The sequence below is a fragment of the Anastrepha ludens genome, chromosome X, assembly GCF_028408465.1.
Source record: "Anastrepha ludens isolate Willacy chromosome X, idAnaLude1.1, whole genome shotgun sequence".
NCBI lineage: Eukaryota > Metazoa > Arthropoda > Insecta > Diptera > Tephritidae > Anastrepha > Anastrepha ludens.
Genome location: NC_071503.1, coordinates 49,860,519 through 49,878,222, shown reverse-complemented (window position 1 = coordinate 49,878,222; position 17,704 = coordinate 49,860,519).

The window sequence follows — 17,704 nt, the reverse complement described above, 5'->3', positions numbered from 1 at the left end:
TTGGACTCTCTTTTTTTCTTTTTCGTACTTCTTCCTCTTCTGTATTTCTTCCTGGGTCATGGCTTCAGTTTTTCTTTTCCTCCACTGTTTCACTCTTTCTTTTTCGTTGTTTTTGAAATCTGGACCTTTTTTTCGTTTCTCGTCTCTCCATTTTTTATAACGTGACACGCTATGGTTGTTATTATTTTCACTAATTTTCTCCATTTTTTAGGTAAAAGAAAAACTTATATGCCGTGTTCGTACGGGACAAAATTTAACGACCGAATATTGAACTTATTTGCGATGCAAACTGAAGTCAATGCTTTACAAGTAAAACGAGCACCAGTAGTTTGCTTTAAATGTAAAGTAATCGAAACAAATAAGTTACTCGTATGAGCACAAAAATAACTGTACAGTGTTAAATGCGTTCGTACGGGACATCATCGAACCATTTTTTAATAGAGCATATCTGCGTTGTTCATAAATAAACTTTTTTTTAATATTACGTTTCAAAACGTAAAAGTTTGTTCTTTTAACACCAATTATCAGTTTCACGCTATATGTCACACATAATGAGAACTAAACGCTTAAACTTGACCAAATTTCGATAGAAGAAAATACAATTTCTATGAGTTGTTTTTGTTGTAAAAAAAGATACTTCAAACCAGGGTTGGGCGTTTACAACATTTTTTGGATTGTTTACACTTACATTGTAAACAATTGTAAATAATGTAAACAATTGTAAACAAGTGTAAATAATGTAAACAATTGTAAACGTTTACCAGCATATGTCTAGAACTATATACGAACGACGTATTGAGCAAGCGCTTAATGTCTACTCTCTAGCAGCTTATTATTTGTATCTATATCATGACCGAAACAAGTTAGATCCTGATAAAACTGCAAAAGTAACGGATTTCCTTTTTAATACTATGAGTGGAGAAGCTTTGCAGGAGCTTGACCTATTTCTGGACAGAAGATCCTACTTCGGCGTATTACAGTCAAAAAACTTGAGCGAAGATGCCTGTTTATATTGGAGAATGGCATCGATAAAATATCCACATCTGGCAGAAACAGCTTTGAAATTAATCAATATACCCACCTCTTCAGCGCGAATTGAACGCTTATTTTCGAATTGGAATTTTATTCATTCAGATTTAAGGAACAGACTCTCGTTTGCAAGGTCCAAAAAGCTACTTTTTATTTAATTTCAAATGAAAATTGACCAAATCAATGAAGAATCGCACAGTGAAAATTAATAAAAATATTAAAATACTAAATATTAAAGCGTATTTTTTTATTATTTTTATTACAAGCTTGGAAAACTGTTTGAAAAATAGTGAAAATGCTTAATTAGTAGTACATAGATTGTTTCTGTTCATAAAAAAAAGCAAAAAAAAAATGAATTGCTTACAATTGTTTACAAAAATGAATTGTTTACGTAAACAATTAGCTTGTAAACAATTTCATTGTTTACATGTAAACAATTGCTGTAAACAATGTAAACAGTTTACAGGCCCAACCCTGCTTCAAACTGAGGTCAAGTAAAAGGTCGATGTTTATAATGAAGATTGATATAATTTAAATACATTAACACAAATATAATCATCCGGAAATGCAATTTGTTCGGCGGTCGAAATTTACCATTTTCCATGGAATGCTCCCTAAGCATGTGTTAAAACTTTGTTGAATTCCTTCAACCCAACAAAATTCTTTCATTGAGAATTGGGTGAGTGAGTTTTAATATTCAAGAGGGAAAGTATGTAATAAACTTAAGAAATAAAAAGTGCATATTAACTGAAAAATTTTAGTTTAACGATTAAGCGCTGCACAGCTCATAGAAGTTTCAATATTAAATATTTGGTACTTTGGACTTCATCCGCAGGTTGAATGTATGTATGTATGTACAGTACCATAACATCCAAATAAGTCGCACTCTGGTTTCAGTGTAAGTTTCTAACTTTGCGGCTATGTACATATGTTTTTGTGCACTTTTTATCAATTGGAGAGCCACATACGTAATGAATATACTAACTTTGTATTTACCTACTATCAGAGAACAAAAAATAATGACTTCGAAATTTTTCCTACTATCGAAATGTCCGGCAAAGAACTTTTTTATAAGCTACTTGTTGCTGTTTTTTGCATATTACTGTACGCTCCTGTCCGCACTTGACGCACAACAGCTGCGGCTGTCGAGCATTTAGAAGACATATTTACAAATATACATGGTTGCAAACATATACACGACCTGAAAAAAATTCACGATTCACCAAATATTGGCAAACATTTCTATAAGAAATATTTCAGTATTGACTATTTTGATTTGATTTGTTCAATCCTAGATGTACATTTTTGTGACCGTTGAGAAAAATTGGCATGTGGGCGTCTCGTTTTATGAATGGAAGAACTTTCCTCCTACAAATATGAGTTCGAGCATATTTTTTTTTTTTTTGTGCTTTACAATATTTGAAACTGTCCAGCGCCGCCGCGACTAAAATAAGAATGGCCGCTACGGTTGGGCCTATAAATGTATTTTGATCTTGTAGTCGCTAGGCTTAGAATTTTTGCTTTGGAAACATACGCATGTAGAGGCATAAAGTGAGGGCTCTGTGTGTGCGGTTATATGTACATTAGGGTGGATCGAAAGTTGTATGGAGAATATTTTTTTTTGAAATTTTTATTTCGGCGTATGCAGGAAAGTTTCCTCATTCAAAGACAAATGTTTATATGGAGTAAGGTCAAAATTTTGAGCGCGAATACTGCCACACGTCCTTCAAAATTCTTTCAAATGAGTAAAATTCTGACATAGTTGTAAAGAACTTCGATTGTGTTCATACAATATTACAAAAAAAAAAATTGTATACCAACCTTGTTAAGCTATTTATGTGTACAAAGCTCTACAAACGAAATGTTTGTCTGTTTTCAATATTTTGCGAAATATATTGAATAATATGAAAATTCAACTGCTTTTTAATACTAAGATATCATAGTCAAGAAATCAATAACAATTCCTACATATTTATCAAAAAAGGAATAAGTGTACCAAAATATAGCATTTCAAACATTTCTTTTATTCAAATTCATTTCTAATTGTATTAAATTTCATTTTTAAGCTTTAAAATTAAAATTAATCTTTACAAACACTGCAACCTTTTTTAGAGTTAAATTTTGGCATGACTTTACGAGATTCCAATCGCACTCTAATAAATCTATCTCTACTAGTTTCTCCACAAACAGCAGTTGATGATTCAGTTACCAGCTTGGCATATCTTTCTGTGGCTAGAGTGTGGCATGGGTACTTTTTTACCGTAGACAAAATTAGTACATCCACTTTTTGGGGTGGTTGTTTGCATTCATTAAGTACATCTGTGCTTATTTTCGTTACGAGTGGTGGCTCAGTAAGTGTAACATCATTCCAGGTAATCATTTCCGTGTAGTCGTTTGCACTAAAACTAAATTTTGGTATTTTAAAAAATTGTATGCTTACACCGGTTGTTTCTCTACTCTTAAATATTTTTTCTAACGCCAAAACCATCACGTCCATTCCTTCATCAGCCAACATTGGCAACAACATGTTCTCCGGATGTCCAAAAAAAAACATTACAGAGTCCACTATCGTTTTTAGGTTTTCTGATAGATATCTCGATCGGACTATAATTGAATGTAAATGTTTTGACCCATATATGGAACTTGGTTTAGTTTTTATTTCAAACCACATTGGCGCATAAACTTTCACAATAAAATGAACTAACATCATAAGATTTTCTGAAGGATGACTTGTTGATACATATAATCTTAAAATTTTATTCGCCATAGTAAGCCACCTGGGATGAACAATTTTTCCGGGGTTTTTCTTTGATTTCCAAATATCTAATAAATTTTGAGATACCTCCACGAAAGTGTCACTTGCAAGATTTTTAAATTGATTTTTATTATTCTTACTAAACCATAAATAACATAGAATTACATCTTCGTAACTTGGTAAAACATTAGGTTCAAACACCCGTCCATGTCCAAATACTGGACATAATAGTTCACTACGTAAAACTATAATATTTTTATGAGAACAAGGTAATTATTTTAATTTTTTTATCTTATATAAGTAAATAGAAAAACTTTGTTATTATTATTAATAGTACTTTTTTTAGTTAATGTGTTGACTTCACAGAAAAAACGAGGGATAGATTTCCGTTGGATAGTGGATAGAGGATAGTGGATAGGCGATAGAATTATCACTAAAGGATAGATTTGTAATAACTAAGAATTTAACAGGCCATGCGAGGCTGCGTTTGAGAACACACTTATAGCAAAGATGGGACACCGTTTTTTCTGTGTTGTTGTATGATGTCTCAACTTAGAGATCTATGATATTATTCTTTAATTAGCGTGAGTATAATTTGTTCTGTGATAATAATAATAATAATAATAATAATATTATTGAAAGCTTGACAAGCTTGAATTTCGTTCCCAGTAAATAGTATCGGAACTTTTTTAATGCTAGATACGCTGCTTTAATTTCAAGAATGTAGCTATGTTGAGCGGATTCCCTCGGCGTCGTCTTTTTACTCCACAAAAATACCGGATGGAGCTGATTTTCGACCTGTTGCATCAACGTGGCTGCAAATCCGTCTTTTGATGCGTCAGTATGCAGTTCTGTGTTCGCGTCTCGACAAAAAATGTGTAGCACTGGTTCTTATATAAGCGTTTCTTTCAGATCTTGTACAGCTTCCCGTTCTTCCAAAATCAAACTGCTTATGCTGCTTTAAAACATTTGTCAAAGGTCGAGCCTTTAGAGCGTAGTTCGGAATAAACTTCTGGAAGAAATCCGTCAATCCAAGAAATGAATGGACTGCTTTTATGTTTTGCGGCGTCGGAAACTTTTTTATGGCTCTAGTCTTTTCTTCTCCTGGTGAGATTCTTCCATTCTCGACTGTGTGACCCCGAAAGTCTATCCTTGACTATAAGAAACTGTACGTCTTCCACTTGATATTTAAACTTCAACTCGTTGCTGTTTCTAAGACCACTTTCATTTTGTTTAAACATTCTTCTGTCGTAGAAGCGTAGATGATTATGTCATTGATATACAAATCCATGATATCTTTGTTAATCAAGTCTTGGAAGATGTGATTTTCGTAAAGGATGAAAACCTCAGGCGAGTTGCAGAACCCAACAGGCGCTCTATTGAATTCGAATAAACCTTCTTTGATGATCAACGCCGTGTATTTTTTACTCTCTTCGTCTCGCTTGACATGAAAAAACTCATTTTCCAGGTCCATAACTGTAAAAAACTTTACTTTCTGCAATTTTTGAAGTACATCGTCAATAACTGGCACCGGGAACCGATCTTTCAGCACCATCGAGTTCAGATTTCTATAGTCGATACAGATCCTTTTGCTGCCGTCTTTCTTTCTTATTACTACGATTCGGCTCGCAAAGTCCGACGTGGATTTCCGCACTATTCCTCGTTGTAACCATTCATCAACTTGTGTACTTACAGCAGTTTGTTCATGATGAGGCAACCGGCTCAGTGAGTGAAGAAATGGTTTCATTGTTGTATCCGGAACAATACTTTTGGATATGACGCTTTCCTTCGTTAGAGCTGCAGGCTTATAATCCGCAATCATTTCTCGCACTTGCTTTTCGAATCGCGAAGGAACCATTATTTCTTTACACGACTCAACTATGTTGTAAATGTTCGCGTCTGATGGCTCTTTTATGTTTTGTTGTGACCGCAAGGATATAAACGAATATCCGTCAGTACCGGACCCAAAACGAAACTTTTTAACGAAATCCCAGCCTAACAACATGTCGTATTGAATTGTGCCATTTGGAACAACCATCATCGTTTGAGTTGTGCATAAATCATCGACGCATATTTCGCCTACAAAACGACCAACTGGTTTATTGTAGTTTTAACATTACTGAGTCCGAACAACGTAGCATCGCTTATTTGCAGATCGACGATATTCAATTTTTCGGAAGTTGTTTTTGACATTATCGTTACATCTGATCCCGTATCTATGAGCGCATTAATGTGAACACCCTTCACCAAAACGTATTTTACGCGTTCTTTTTCAACCACTACATTAATCACTTTCGACTTGTTTTCGCACTCTTTGGACGTATGTCCAAATTTATTACACTTAAAGCACTTTGTTTCAGAACGACAGTCCTTTCGTTTATGATTTGGTGATCCGCAATTGAAGCAGCGTTCTGTTTTTTCTATAGGTGACTATTTGTCCGCGACTTGAGGTTTGTCGATCTTGTTTACGGAGCGCGTACGTTGTACAATCTTCCATTTTTGTTGAAGTCTTCGAAAATTCCGTATTCTTCTTGTAACGATTGGTACAAGAAAGGCTTGTTTTCGCTTTTTATACGCAAGCCATCGACGACGTACCGAACGATAGACGTCTCCTCAATATCACTTAGTGAGGCGTTTTTGCGCATGTGTAACAAATACTCGTGAAACGACTCTGTGTTCTTTTTGACGCGTTCTGACAGTTTTTTATGCACTTCCGCACTATTGTATTCTTTCACTAATTCTTCTATTAACGCTGTTTTTAATTCGTCGTATTCGGTTATTTCCGTTGACTCTAAGAATAGTTTTACGACCGACGTCATTTTTGCGCGTGCTTGCACACATTTTTGTTTAGGATTAAGTTCATATGCTGTCGCTTTAATGTCAAAATTTCCATCACACTCGGGAATAATTTTTCCGAAGCTTTCTGCACTCATTTTTGTTATTCTATTGTGCTGCTCTTCGATTTCCATTTTTCTAGCCAGTATCCGCACTAGCTTTATTATTTGTAAATTCTCTTCGTTCGGCATATATTGGTGTTCTCCCTTTACTGTTTCACTGTGTACTTCTTTCTCGTCCTGCTTCTCCTTTTCTATCTTCTGCTTCCCCTCTTCGTGCTGCTGCTTTCCCTCCTTATTACTACTGCTTTTGCTGTCGCTTACGTTTTTCGCTATTTGTTTTGATGTGCCTTAAGAACGTTTGTTGTATGTACTGTTTGGCGTGTTATATATTTCACTCGTTTCGCGCCGCAACTAGCGTTGTTTGGTGTGTTATATACTTCACGCGTTTTGCGCCGTAATTACCTTTATTTGGCGTGTTATATACTTCACGCGTTTCGCGCCGCAACAACTGTTATTTTTATGCTGACAACTTCAAGGGCACGATTCGTATATCGTACCTAGCGTATTCCTATGACCTTCTTCTGCTTAAAAATCACATACGCCAATCAGTTGCCACACACACAACACTTTATATATGCACTTTTGTTCATTTACCACACACAAATTCGTTCAGATTATGCATTTGTTTTGTCCAATTTGCGGCAAAAATAGCGAAAATCGCACGCGTTTATTTGAGTTGTTTGGGACGAGCCCCATATGTAACATAGTTGTTAGTTGATAGTTAATTTAAATGTTCAATGTATTTAGAAATAAATTGTAAAAATGATATAGTAATCGGAAATTTATTGTAAAAATAATATCGCGACTTCTCAACTGTGCGGTTGCTTGACAACTACTGTGTTATACTATGTATTACGCGCATCGCCAGCTCAGCCAACCACTGTTCCATGTATCCAAGACTAAGCGCCCTTATTATGAGCAACATTCGATCTTCGACTGTAGTCGAAAGTGCTAATCGAACGAATTTTCATTTGGTATTATGGTGCTCATTCGCTGAAGAATAGGACCATTTTTTTGCTGCTTGAACTTTTGTGCAAAATCCTTTTGCGAATTGTGGATTCTCTTCCATTAATGCAACCAGCCTTTCTAATTGCTATTTGACACTCACGACTTTCGACCTGCATAAAATTAACAAAATTAGTATATTTTTATTATTTGGTTATTATAAAACAATAAATAATCGCAAACAACTTTACTTTACTTACATTTTAACAAATTTTCCCGCAATATGCTACTCAAGCGAAAGCAAAATTGCGTTCGACTCTAAATTCGGTATACTATACCTACATCGAAAATTTCGACAGGCATGCACCGCTCATAATACTAAATTGACATTCGATTTTCGATCTTCGACAACCAGGAATACTAGGATGATATTATTATCTTCGACCATGACCGCAATTTTCATTCTGCTGTAACTGTCACAGTCACTAATTAAATTAATTTCTTTTTCCGTAAGTATATCGGAAGGAAATTTGCCTAATTTACAAGAAAAAATGATCTATCCAATGGCGTCGATGTGATTTCGGAGGAAGGATATGCCATTGTCAATTCTGTATGTCTGTTCAATAAATTCTACTTCGTCCTTTAAAGTGCTTATCTTGTTCAATGATTCGTCTTTAAATTTATTTATGTATCCACTAATGAGTGCCTGTTGTCTATTGATATGGGTTGTAATATTTCTGATTTGATCTGTCATACTTGCGTTTATGTGTATTAATTCATTCAGTGTTGTGTTAGTGTTACGTTCGTCGTCTCGTATGTTTGTTATTGCCTCGTATATTTCTTCCGCGTCGTCACTGTCCATGGATCCCGCTATAAACTTTAGTACTTTTCCTAGCACATTGGTCCCTTCTCGCTTTTGTTTCGAGGTTATACGTTTTTATTCATTGAATCTAAAAGTCGTTTGCCCTCATATGTTGTGGCCTTAAAGGATTTTATATTTTCAGATATTAAAAGAATGGTCTTGTCTCGTCTCGTTCAAAAAATTGAGTACGTTGCAGTAATTTTTTATTGCCTTTTCTTCTCCTACCTTGATAGTTATATACCCACTATTATTAGTTAGGTCGTGAATATGAAGTTGTTGGGTATTTGCTACTGTTACAATAGTTAAAATAGTCATTAAAGTCCGCATAGTTGATCCTGTAAAACAGATAAATAAAAAAAGAAGTTTGATATTATTCCTAATACTGCTTGATATTATTTTTATGCACAATTCTACCAGATTGCGTTTTAATATTGGGAGGTTGAATTAGTTTTAAAGGTTTTTTTCGAAGATTTGGGGCTTTATTGTAAAAAAACGGTACAAAATATTTTATTTGAAGTATTGACCATCGCTAGCTACAACTTTCGCCCATCTTTCGGGCAATTTCCGGATGCCGTTTCTCCAAAATTCTGGCCGCTGCTTGGCTATCCATGACTCAATCCATATTTTGGTAGCCTCGTACGAGGAGAACCGCTGGTCCGCCAAATCGAGACTCATATGCCGGAACAAATGATAATCGGAGGAAGCTATGTCTGGACTATACGGCGGGTGGGGTAACACTTCCCAGCCAAGCGTTCCAAGGTATTTTTGGACAGGTTGAGCAACATGCGGCCGAGCGTTGTCATGTTGCAAAATAACCTTGTCGTGCCTTTTTACCGTTTCCGGCCGTTTTTCTTTCAATGCCCGGCTTAAACGCATGAATTGCAGTCGGTAACGATCCCCCGTGATTGTTTCGCCCGGTTGGAGCAGCTCAAAATATACGACGCCGACCTGATCCCACTAAATGCAGAGCATGATTTTCTTGCCGTGAATATTCTGCTTGGCCGTCGACGTTGATGCGTGGCCGAGCAAACCCCATGATTTTTTGCGTTTTGGGTTATCGTAGTGGATCCATTTTTCGTCGCCAGTCACCACCCGATGCAAAAAACCCTTCCGATTTTGTCGCTCGATCAGCAATTCGCACGTAAAAAATCGCCGTTCGACGTCGCGCAGCTTCAACTCGTACGGGACCCAATGTCCTTGCTTTTGGATCATTCCCATCGCTTTTAGACGCTTGCAAACGGTTGATTTATCAACGCCCAATGATTCAGCAAGCTCTTCTTGGGTTTGGCACGAGTCCTCGTTTACCAATTCCCCCAATTCCGCGTCCTCGAACTTTTTGGGCTGGCCAAGACGCTCCTTGTCTTCGGTGTGAAAATCACCACTTTTGAATCGTCGAAACCAGTACTCACATGTTGAAATCGACGGAGTATGGTCTGGGCAGGCCTCCTGCAGCAATTCACGGGCTTGGGCTGTATTTTTTTTCAAATTGAAGCAGAAAAGCAAAGCTTCCCGCAAATTGCGTTTCGACGGCACGAAAGTTGACATACTCGGAGCACGAAAACACTGCGTTGTTTATACTTCAGCGAAATGACAGATACTGATAAACAAAGCCTAGGGATGAGGCTTTGTCATGAATATATATTCAGTATTGCCAACGCGATAAAGTGATAAATAGCGCCATCTGTGTGTCACCTTTAAAACTAATTCAACCTCCCAATATTTGTATTATAGTTTTCTGCCACAATTTCCTTTTTATATCTGGCAGATAATTTATTTCCTAATCTTCTATTTAATTTAACAAAAATTTCTTCTCCTTGGTTTCTCATTAGGTTCTATGAACAATTTAGGGAATTTTTTTGCAATAGCGTTCCTATTCGCTTTTTGTTGGGGCGATACCTCACATATATTTAAATTATTTACCGTTGCAGAAGTAAGTTGCTTAATACCTAGTTTTGTTACATTTCCCAATGACATGTAGTTGTCGCCTGTATGAATTACGACTTGTAATTCCCTAAGGGTATCATTTCCGAGGATACCGTCAAAAGTCATAAGGGAAGGCATTAAAAAGAATTTGATTTCATGTTCTAGATTAAAAAGTTTTACCATAGTGTGTTCAGTAATTTTAATATCACCTGCAACTGATTTTACGTAAAATGATTTTTTATTTCTAATTTTTTTCTTTGCCAGACGTGGCTGGAGATAATTTTTGCTCGATCCTGTATCTATTAAAAATCTGAGAATATCTCCGCTCTCCGTTCTAACCTGGAAGTAAGGTAACGAAGAGCTTATTAAGCTAAAAAATAAATGTCTGTTGGCTCAATGTATTCTTTGTTGGGTGTTTTTGGCTGTACTTGCTCAGTATTAATGTGAAAAGTTCTTTGTAACTTTTTTTGGTGGGCGTAAGAAATTGAACCAGGTCTTTTCTCCTGTAAGTCATTTCTGTGGGGTCTATTAATGTAGTTTATATGCCGAGAATGCATGCTTTGATCTACGTCCATGGGTTCTGGACGAGTTTTATGCTTGGGTGGACTCTGTGGATTGTTTTGTTGAAAAAATTGTTGTATAGGTTGTCAAGTTGGTTGTTATTATGCTGCATATATGGGCTAAATGAGGGTAGAATCTCGGTCTAGGTTGCCAAGTTGGTGGTTATTATGCTACATATATGTGCTAAATGAGGGTAGAATCTCTGTTTTCCCCTGCCTTGAAAGTTCGGTTGTGGGGGTCATTGCGGTGGTGCAATTCTCCTTGTGTTATGAGCATGGTTCGCTCGAAAATTCTGGTTTTGAAGTTTAAGGCAGAGGTGGAGGGCCTGTGGTAAATCTACTGATTCCCTCATTCCTAGGAGACGCGGTAAGTCTCCATTTATACCTCTTATAAATGAGTCTAAGGCTTTATCTCTGTAAGATTTGGTCATTATATTGAGTGAGTCGTTACCCATTTGCAAATATCCTATTTTATTCAATATTAGCGAGAGTGGGTGTATATCCTTTGGTAAAAATCTTGGATACTTTGGTTGCCCTATACCAAAGTTGACAACTGGTATTCTAAAGTTGACAAGTCTCGCTTGGCACAGTAATAGACGGTGAGGCATTGGGAGATAGCCTGCCAATTTAATGGAGTGTTATATGACTCCAGTGGTATATCTGCATTACCTATCATTTTATTTCTAATTACACCGAGCGTTCCTTTACTGGGATCGTATATTCCCAATATTCTGTCCACTCTTTTCTTTCATGAATTATATTCCCCCGGCTGACCTGAAAATTCCTTCAAACATTTTACTACGTCTGGAATTTTGTCCATGTAATTTAAATTATTTCTATGCCGTTCGTCAATCTGTTGGTCCCTATCATTCTGTTCGTCTGTATCAGGGCTTAAGGCCGCTTGAACCATTTCCGGTCCTCGCCGTCTGAAAATGTCTGTCTCTCAATTTGAAATAAGTGCTGTTAGGTCGTCCATGCTTAACTCACCAGGATTAACATTATGAAGGAGCACAGGCGGCCTAATTGAATTATTTTCATTTGCCATTTTTAATTTTTTAAGTTTTTCTTTTTTTCACTTCACTTTAAATGTAATTTTATTTTAAAAACGCTATTGGTTTATTTGAAAACTTCGTAGTAATAAATTTTATTGAAATTTGTTTGAATCTTAGGTAAAGGATTTCATAAATAACGTTTTTTTCCCCTTTGTGGGAAAAACTTTTTTAATTTTTGGAAATAAATCTAAGGGTCTACCTTATTTTTTTGTCGATGGAGTTTGATGACTTCTGTTCATTAGTTTTTACTTTTCTTACGTTTTACTTAGTATGTTTGCTGAAGAAGTTTCAGGATTTCTGTTGATTGGATTTACTTTTTCTTCCTTTTTAGATTTTCTTTTTCGGATGTATTTAGCTAAAGTTGTTGCTGAGGTTTCAAGGCTCTTGTAGATTTTTGATGAGTCACTTCTTCTTTCTTGAATTCTTCTTTTAACTAAAGTCTTTTTATTCTTCAGTTTTTCTTTTAAGTAAAGTCAATTTTTCTTTTGAGTGAAGTTAGGAGGAGGAGATGTTTTAGGAGAGTTATTATTTAGAGTCACTTTTTATTAAATAATAATTTAGAGTTACTTTTTCCTTTTTAGGATGTTTTTTTTTAGCTTCCTTTTTTAACTTAAGGATTTGCTTTTTTCACTTTTAGCCTTCGGTAAGGTAGGCACGTTATATCACCGCTTTGCTTTACGCTACTAAGAGACCGAAGGGTCCCTGGAAAAATACTGCGATCATCCCGATTCCCGATTTAATATCACCTAAACAAACCAAACTCCCTCATCTCCAATTACAGGCCTATATCCCTGTTACCTTGCATCTCGAAAGTTTTGAAGAAGATCATTGCTCGTCGTCATGTATGGTTTGTCCAGCAAATAACCGCTTAAGTCCTCATCAGTTTGCATTTCAGAAAAACTTAGGCGTTACGGATCCACGTCATATATTTTAAAAGTTTTCCTCAACAGCCTTAGCAAACAAAGACTATGTTTCGGTACTTAGTATAGAAAAGCGTATGCTAGTGTTGGCTCGCACGTTGTCTTGGAACAGCTTAGTCGCTGGAAAGTCGGAGAAAAAATATATAAAGTCATAAGATCATATTTATGTAATCGCAAATTCTTCGTTCGTGTTGACAACAATGAGTCTAACATTCTCCCACTTTTCAACGGAATACCCCAAGAGTCTCCTCTTTCTGTAATCTTGTTCATAAAAGCCTTCAAAGAAGTCAGCTCTATCATATCCTCAAACGATAATGTTGAGCACTTTGCTTATGCAGACGACCGATTTAACAACTATCAAAAACTCATTCACTTACATCCTATCTAAACTCGAACTTTGGTCGAAATCATCAGGAGCAACTCTGTCTATTGACAAAAGTCCCACTTTTCACATTTGCCGTGAACATAAGTGTACTTTCCCCTCAATATCACCCTTAAAGTAGCTAGAAGGAGCATTAGAGCCTTTCCTACTTCTCCCATGTATGCCCTCTTAGCGGAAGCTGGTCTACCTACCCTTGTGGAAAGGGTATCAAAAAACACGCTGATGTGTATCCCTAGAGTTTTATATTGCAGAAACCAGGTTTTGTTTGAATGCGTTTCTTCATGCCAACACAAGGCAAGTAAAAATGGACGAAAATCAACGATTTCAGAAATTTTAAATCAAGCCACAGAACTGAACATACTTGTATCACCAATTCTCGTAGAAAACCCGTCTCGTCCATAATGGGTCGTACCAAGCTATTTAGTCATAGATAATTTACTGCACCATAAAAAAAATACTACTGGCCCCGATGAATTCAAACAATTATATCTAGAAACTGTTACTCCTTTGAAATCAGACTGGGAACTGTTATTTCCTGATGGATCTAAAACCGATACTTGTACTTCATTTGTGGTAACAAACGAAATAGGTACTATAACCGCTGAATTTTTACCAAGTTAATGCTCAATTTTCACAGCCGAAGCTGCTGCGTTACTTGAAGCGGTATACTGCTTCCCAAAAAAACCATAAATATATAATATGCAGTGACAGCAAATCAGTACCAACATCACTACAACTCCTTCAATCTCTCGAGGTCCAAAAACCAATATCCGTCAAATTCAAAATGCCGGAATATTAATACCGTGGTTCGTCTTTCTCCAGTATAGGTATAATATATTATTATCTTGGAGCTAGTATCTAGTAAACTTAGTATAATATAATTTACCCCTTTTTTCTTCTTTATCTATATTATTAACCAATAGCCAATTATTAAAACAATAGCCGAAGGCTTTAGCAGCCAGTGCTTGTTCCTTTTTTTTCTTACCTTTTAAGTGGATCTATATATATAAAGATCAATTGCTGTTCGTTAGTCTCGCTAAAACTAGAGAACGGCTGAACGATTTTATCATATCTTGGTCTTGAAATGTCCGTGGAGATCTAGGGAAGGTTTAAAAGGTGAGAGAAATGTGAAATCCGAATAATTGCCGGGAAAACCATAAAAACAGCACTTTTCTTCTTCCCATATAAACGTTGTCTAAATAAAATTTAGAGTCAATTTGATATTCAATATCAATAAAGTTCTTGTTAAATTATATTCATTCACTGTGTTCATCGGGCCTCATATTGCAGCTATGAAACGGACAAATTTTTTGACGCACCTAAAAATATTTGACAAACAAGTGATAATCTTTAAGATATCAAATGTTTCACCATAATATTTGACATTAGATTTGACAACCATCTAATATATCAATCCATTCTGTCGTACCTTAGAACACGGAAAGAAGTATTACGATATTGTGTTACGATATCTATGAGTGAGCGAGAACTTTCTTTACTTTGGCACTCCTTTGTGATAGTGACATTCCAAGTAATGTGCTCTTTTTTATTGATATTTGGTGATTGTGACACTTTACTGCTAAGCGAGCGAAAAATTGTCTCACTTTGATTATTTATAATTTACGATGTCGAGGAGAAGACGACCTGACATAGGTCGTCGCAGTCAATCAAATGTGCGAAACGTGCTAACCGCCCTGATGACCATAGAGAGACAGATCAAGAAAATAGTCGTATTGCTATGTCAGAATTGCGTTATTTAGTGAGTGATAATAAAGTAGATAGGCTTAGAATGCAACGAGTTCGTGCATATCAAACACAACAACAGCAAGCACGACATAATGAAAATGAGCTAATCCGCAGACGGAATACTCCTGTGATTCTTGAACGAGCTGCATTCCTCTATGAACCTGCAATTGATTATTGTGCTGACAAATCGGTAACAATTGGGGAAATGAAAATAATTTGTAAATATTGTAAGGCGTTAAGATACACTCATAAATCTACAGCATTTTGTTGTGCTGGAGGCGAAGTAATGTTGCCACAATTGGTCCCACCACCAGATAAAAAGGTTAGTGCTATGAATTTCTATTCATACAGACTGATGATCCGTCAAGGTGAAGTAAATCATATTTTGATGTGTCAAACACTTTTTCATCAATTTGCAGTTGGCATGTATGTATGTTAAAATTGAGACTGAACGATTGGCACACATCCGTTTGGACCAACGACAGCTACGATGAGAGGAATACATTCATCTCCGTGATGCTATAAATGCGGATGGCAATGTGAATAATGTGGGAAGAATGACAATTTTGCCTACCACTTATATGGGAAGCCCACGCCACATGTATGAATATGCTCAGGATACTATGTCATATGTTAGGCATTATGGCCGCCAGACTTATTTGTTACATTCACATGTAACCCAAAATGGTCCGAAATCAAAAGGGAATTGCTACATAGCCAAACACCAGTTAATAGACATGACACAACTGCCAGAGTTTTTAAGGCAAAATTAAAATTTCTCATGAATTTCTTAATAAAGCATTGTGTGAATGGCCGAGCCCGTTGTTGAATGTATTCTGTAGAATGGCAAAAGCGCACATATTAGTCTGGTTAGTGGACAAAATAAGGCCAGATGAGATTGATTCCATAATATCAGCTGAAATTCCAGATGAAACAGTTGACCCTAAATTGCATGCAGTAGTTACCAAACACATGATACATGGACCTTGCGGACATTTCAACTACAATTCACCTTGTATGGTACGTAGGGTTGCCAGATATATATTGGCCTGAGCCTGGACATATGAACAATATATCCGGACAAATCTGCTTTAAATATATTGCGTACAACAGTTAGTTTCTTTTTTGATAAAATGCTTTTCTCTAACATATAAAGCAAAAAATAATGTACATGTATTTTATAACTGCTATGTGCAGAGATACATACATACATTCGGTAAGGTGCGACAAATAAAAAATAAATAAAAACATACAAACATTTCAAAGCTTTAGTAAACCATTTTTAAAAATATTTTTCCAGTTCTCGAATTTTTAAAATTAGTTGTTTTTATATTTATTTTATATATAAAAGAATTTTCAAAAGTTCCTTGTGTTTCTGCTTTCAGATTCTCTCACAAATTAAACATTAACAAAAGATTAAATAATTTCAAATAAGCCCGTCTAAGAAACGGATAAAGTTTTTTCGACCTTCTTAAAGGATAAGACATTTGAAGAATTAAATATTAATTATACCAAGAGTAGAAGAGAGTACCAAGCTTACTTTAATTCCGCATATATTTGTAATTGTTACTGACAGCTTGCACCATGTTTTTACCACTTGGGGTATTTAATAAATCAATAAACGAGCTACAATCGTTATCAAAATTAAGCCTTATAACAAGTTCTGCTTTTATGAGATCTAAAGACATACGATTTCTTTCCTTCGTATAAATGCTATTGAATAAGCTAAATACCTTCTCGCAATAAGCATTACTTATTGGTATCGAAAAGACAAAAGACACTACTTTTTTTTAACACACTTTTATTAGGTCGGGTTGTATGTATGTATGCATGTATGTATGTATGTATGTAACGGAATCTTTGAGCTTAATTTTCACTGGCTTCTAAAAATCTGATCGACTTGAAATTTTGCACACCTATCAAGGACCGATGCCAATGCAATAATTTGATAAAAGTTTTCCATTATCCTTATTAGGATTGCCAGGATTAATATTTTCTTTTTTTACCTGTGGGCAAAAAGTAAGGTGAATTTGGTTGTAAAATGAAAAATCTTTATTTATTCTTGTAAATCAATTTCATCCCCTTCAAAATAATCCCCTCTCGATAAAATACACCTATGCTAACGATTTGCTTCACTTTCATAACCTTCTGTACATAGGTAGTTGCCAATATCAAGCATCCCACGGTTTTAACTCGAATTTGAATTATTCTATTTGTATCTTAATTTTTGTTATAATTCTGTTCTGAGGTAGTTGACTATGACTGATCCTTCAAGTGCTATTACTTCATTATAGGTCTCTTTGTCATTAAAATTTATTTTATACTTTTTAGTTCGATTGGCAATAAAAGTGTGTTTTTTAGTTTTTTTAAACTATTTTTTATTAATTTTTCATCTCGTCGTTCGATTTTTTGAAAAAAATGGACCATATTTTGTCATTTGATAGGGTTTTTGGTAATTGATTATACACTGGACGCAGCCAACAATATTCTGAATAGATATCCTCCATGTTGATATTTCATTTTAAATCGAATCGTTTTACAGCTACTCCTAGTTCCTCCCATGACAATAACTTGTATTTAAGACAAAAAGATGGCAATACCATTTTGATAGAGTTGTCATTATAATCATAGTG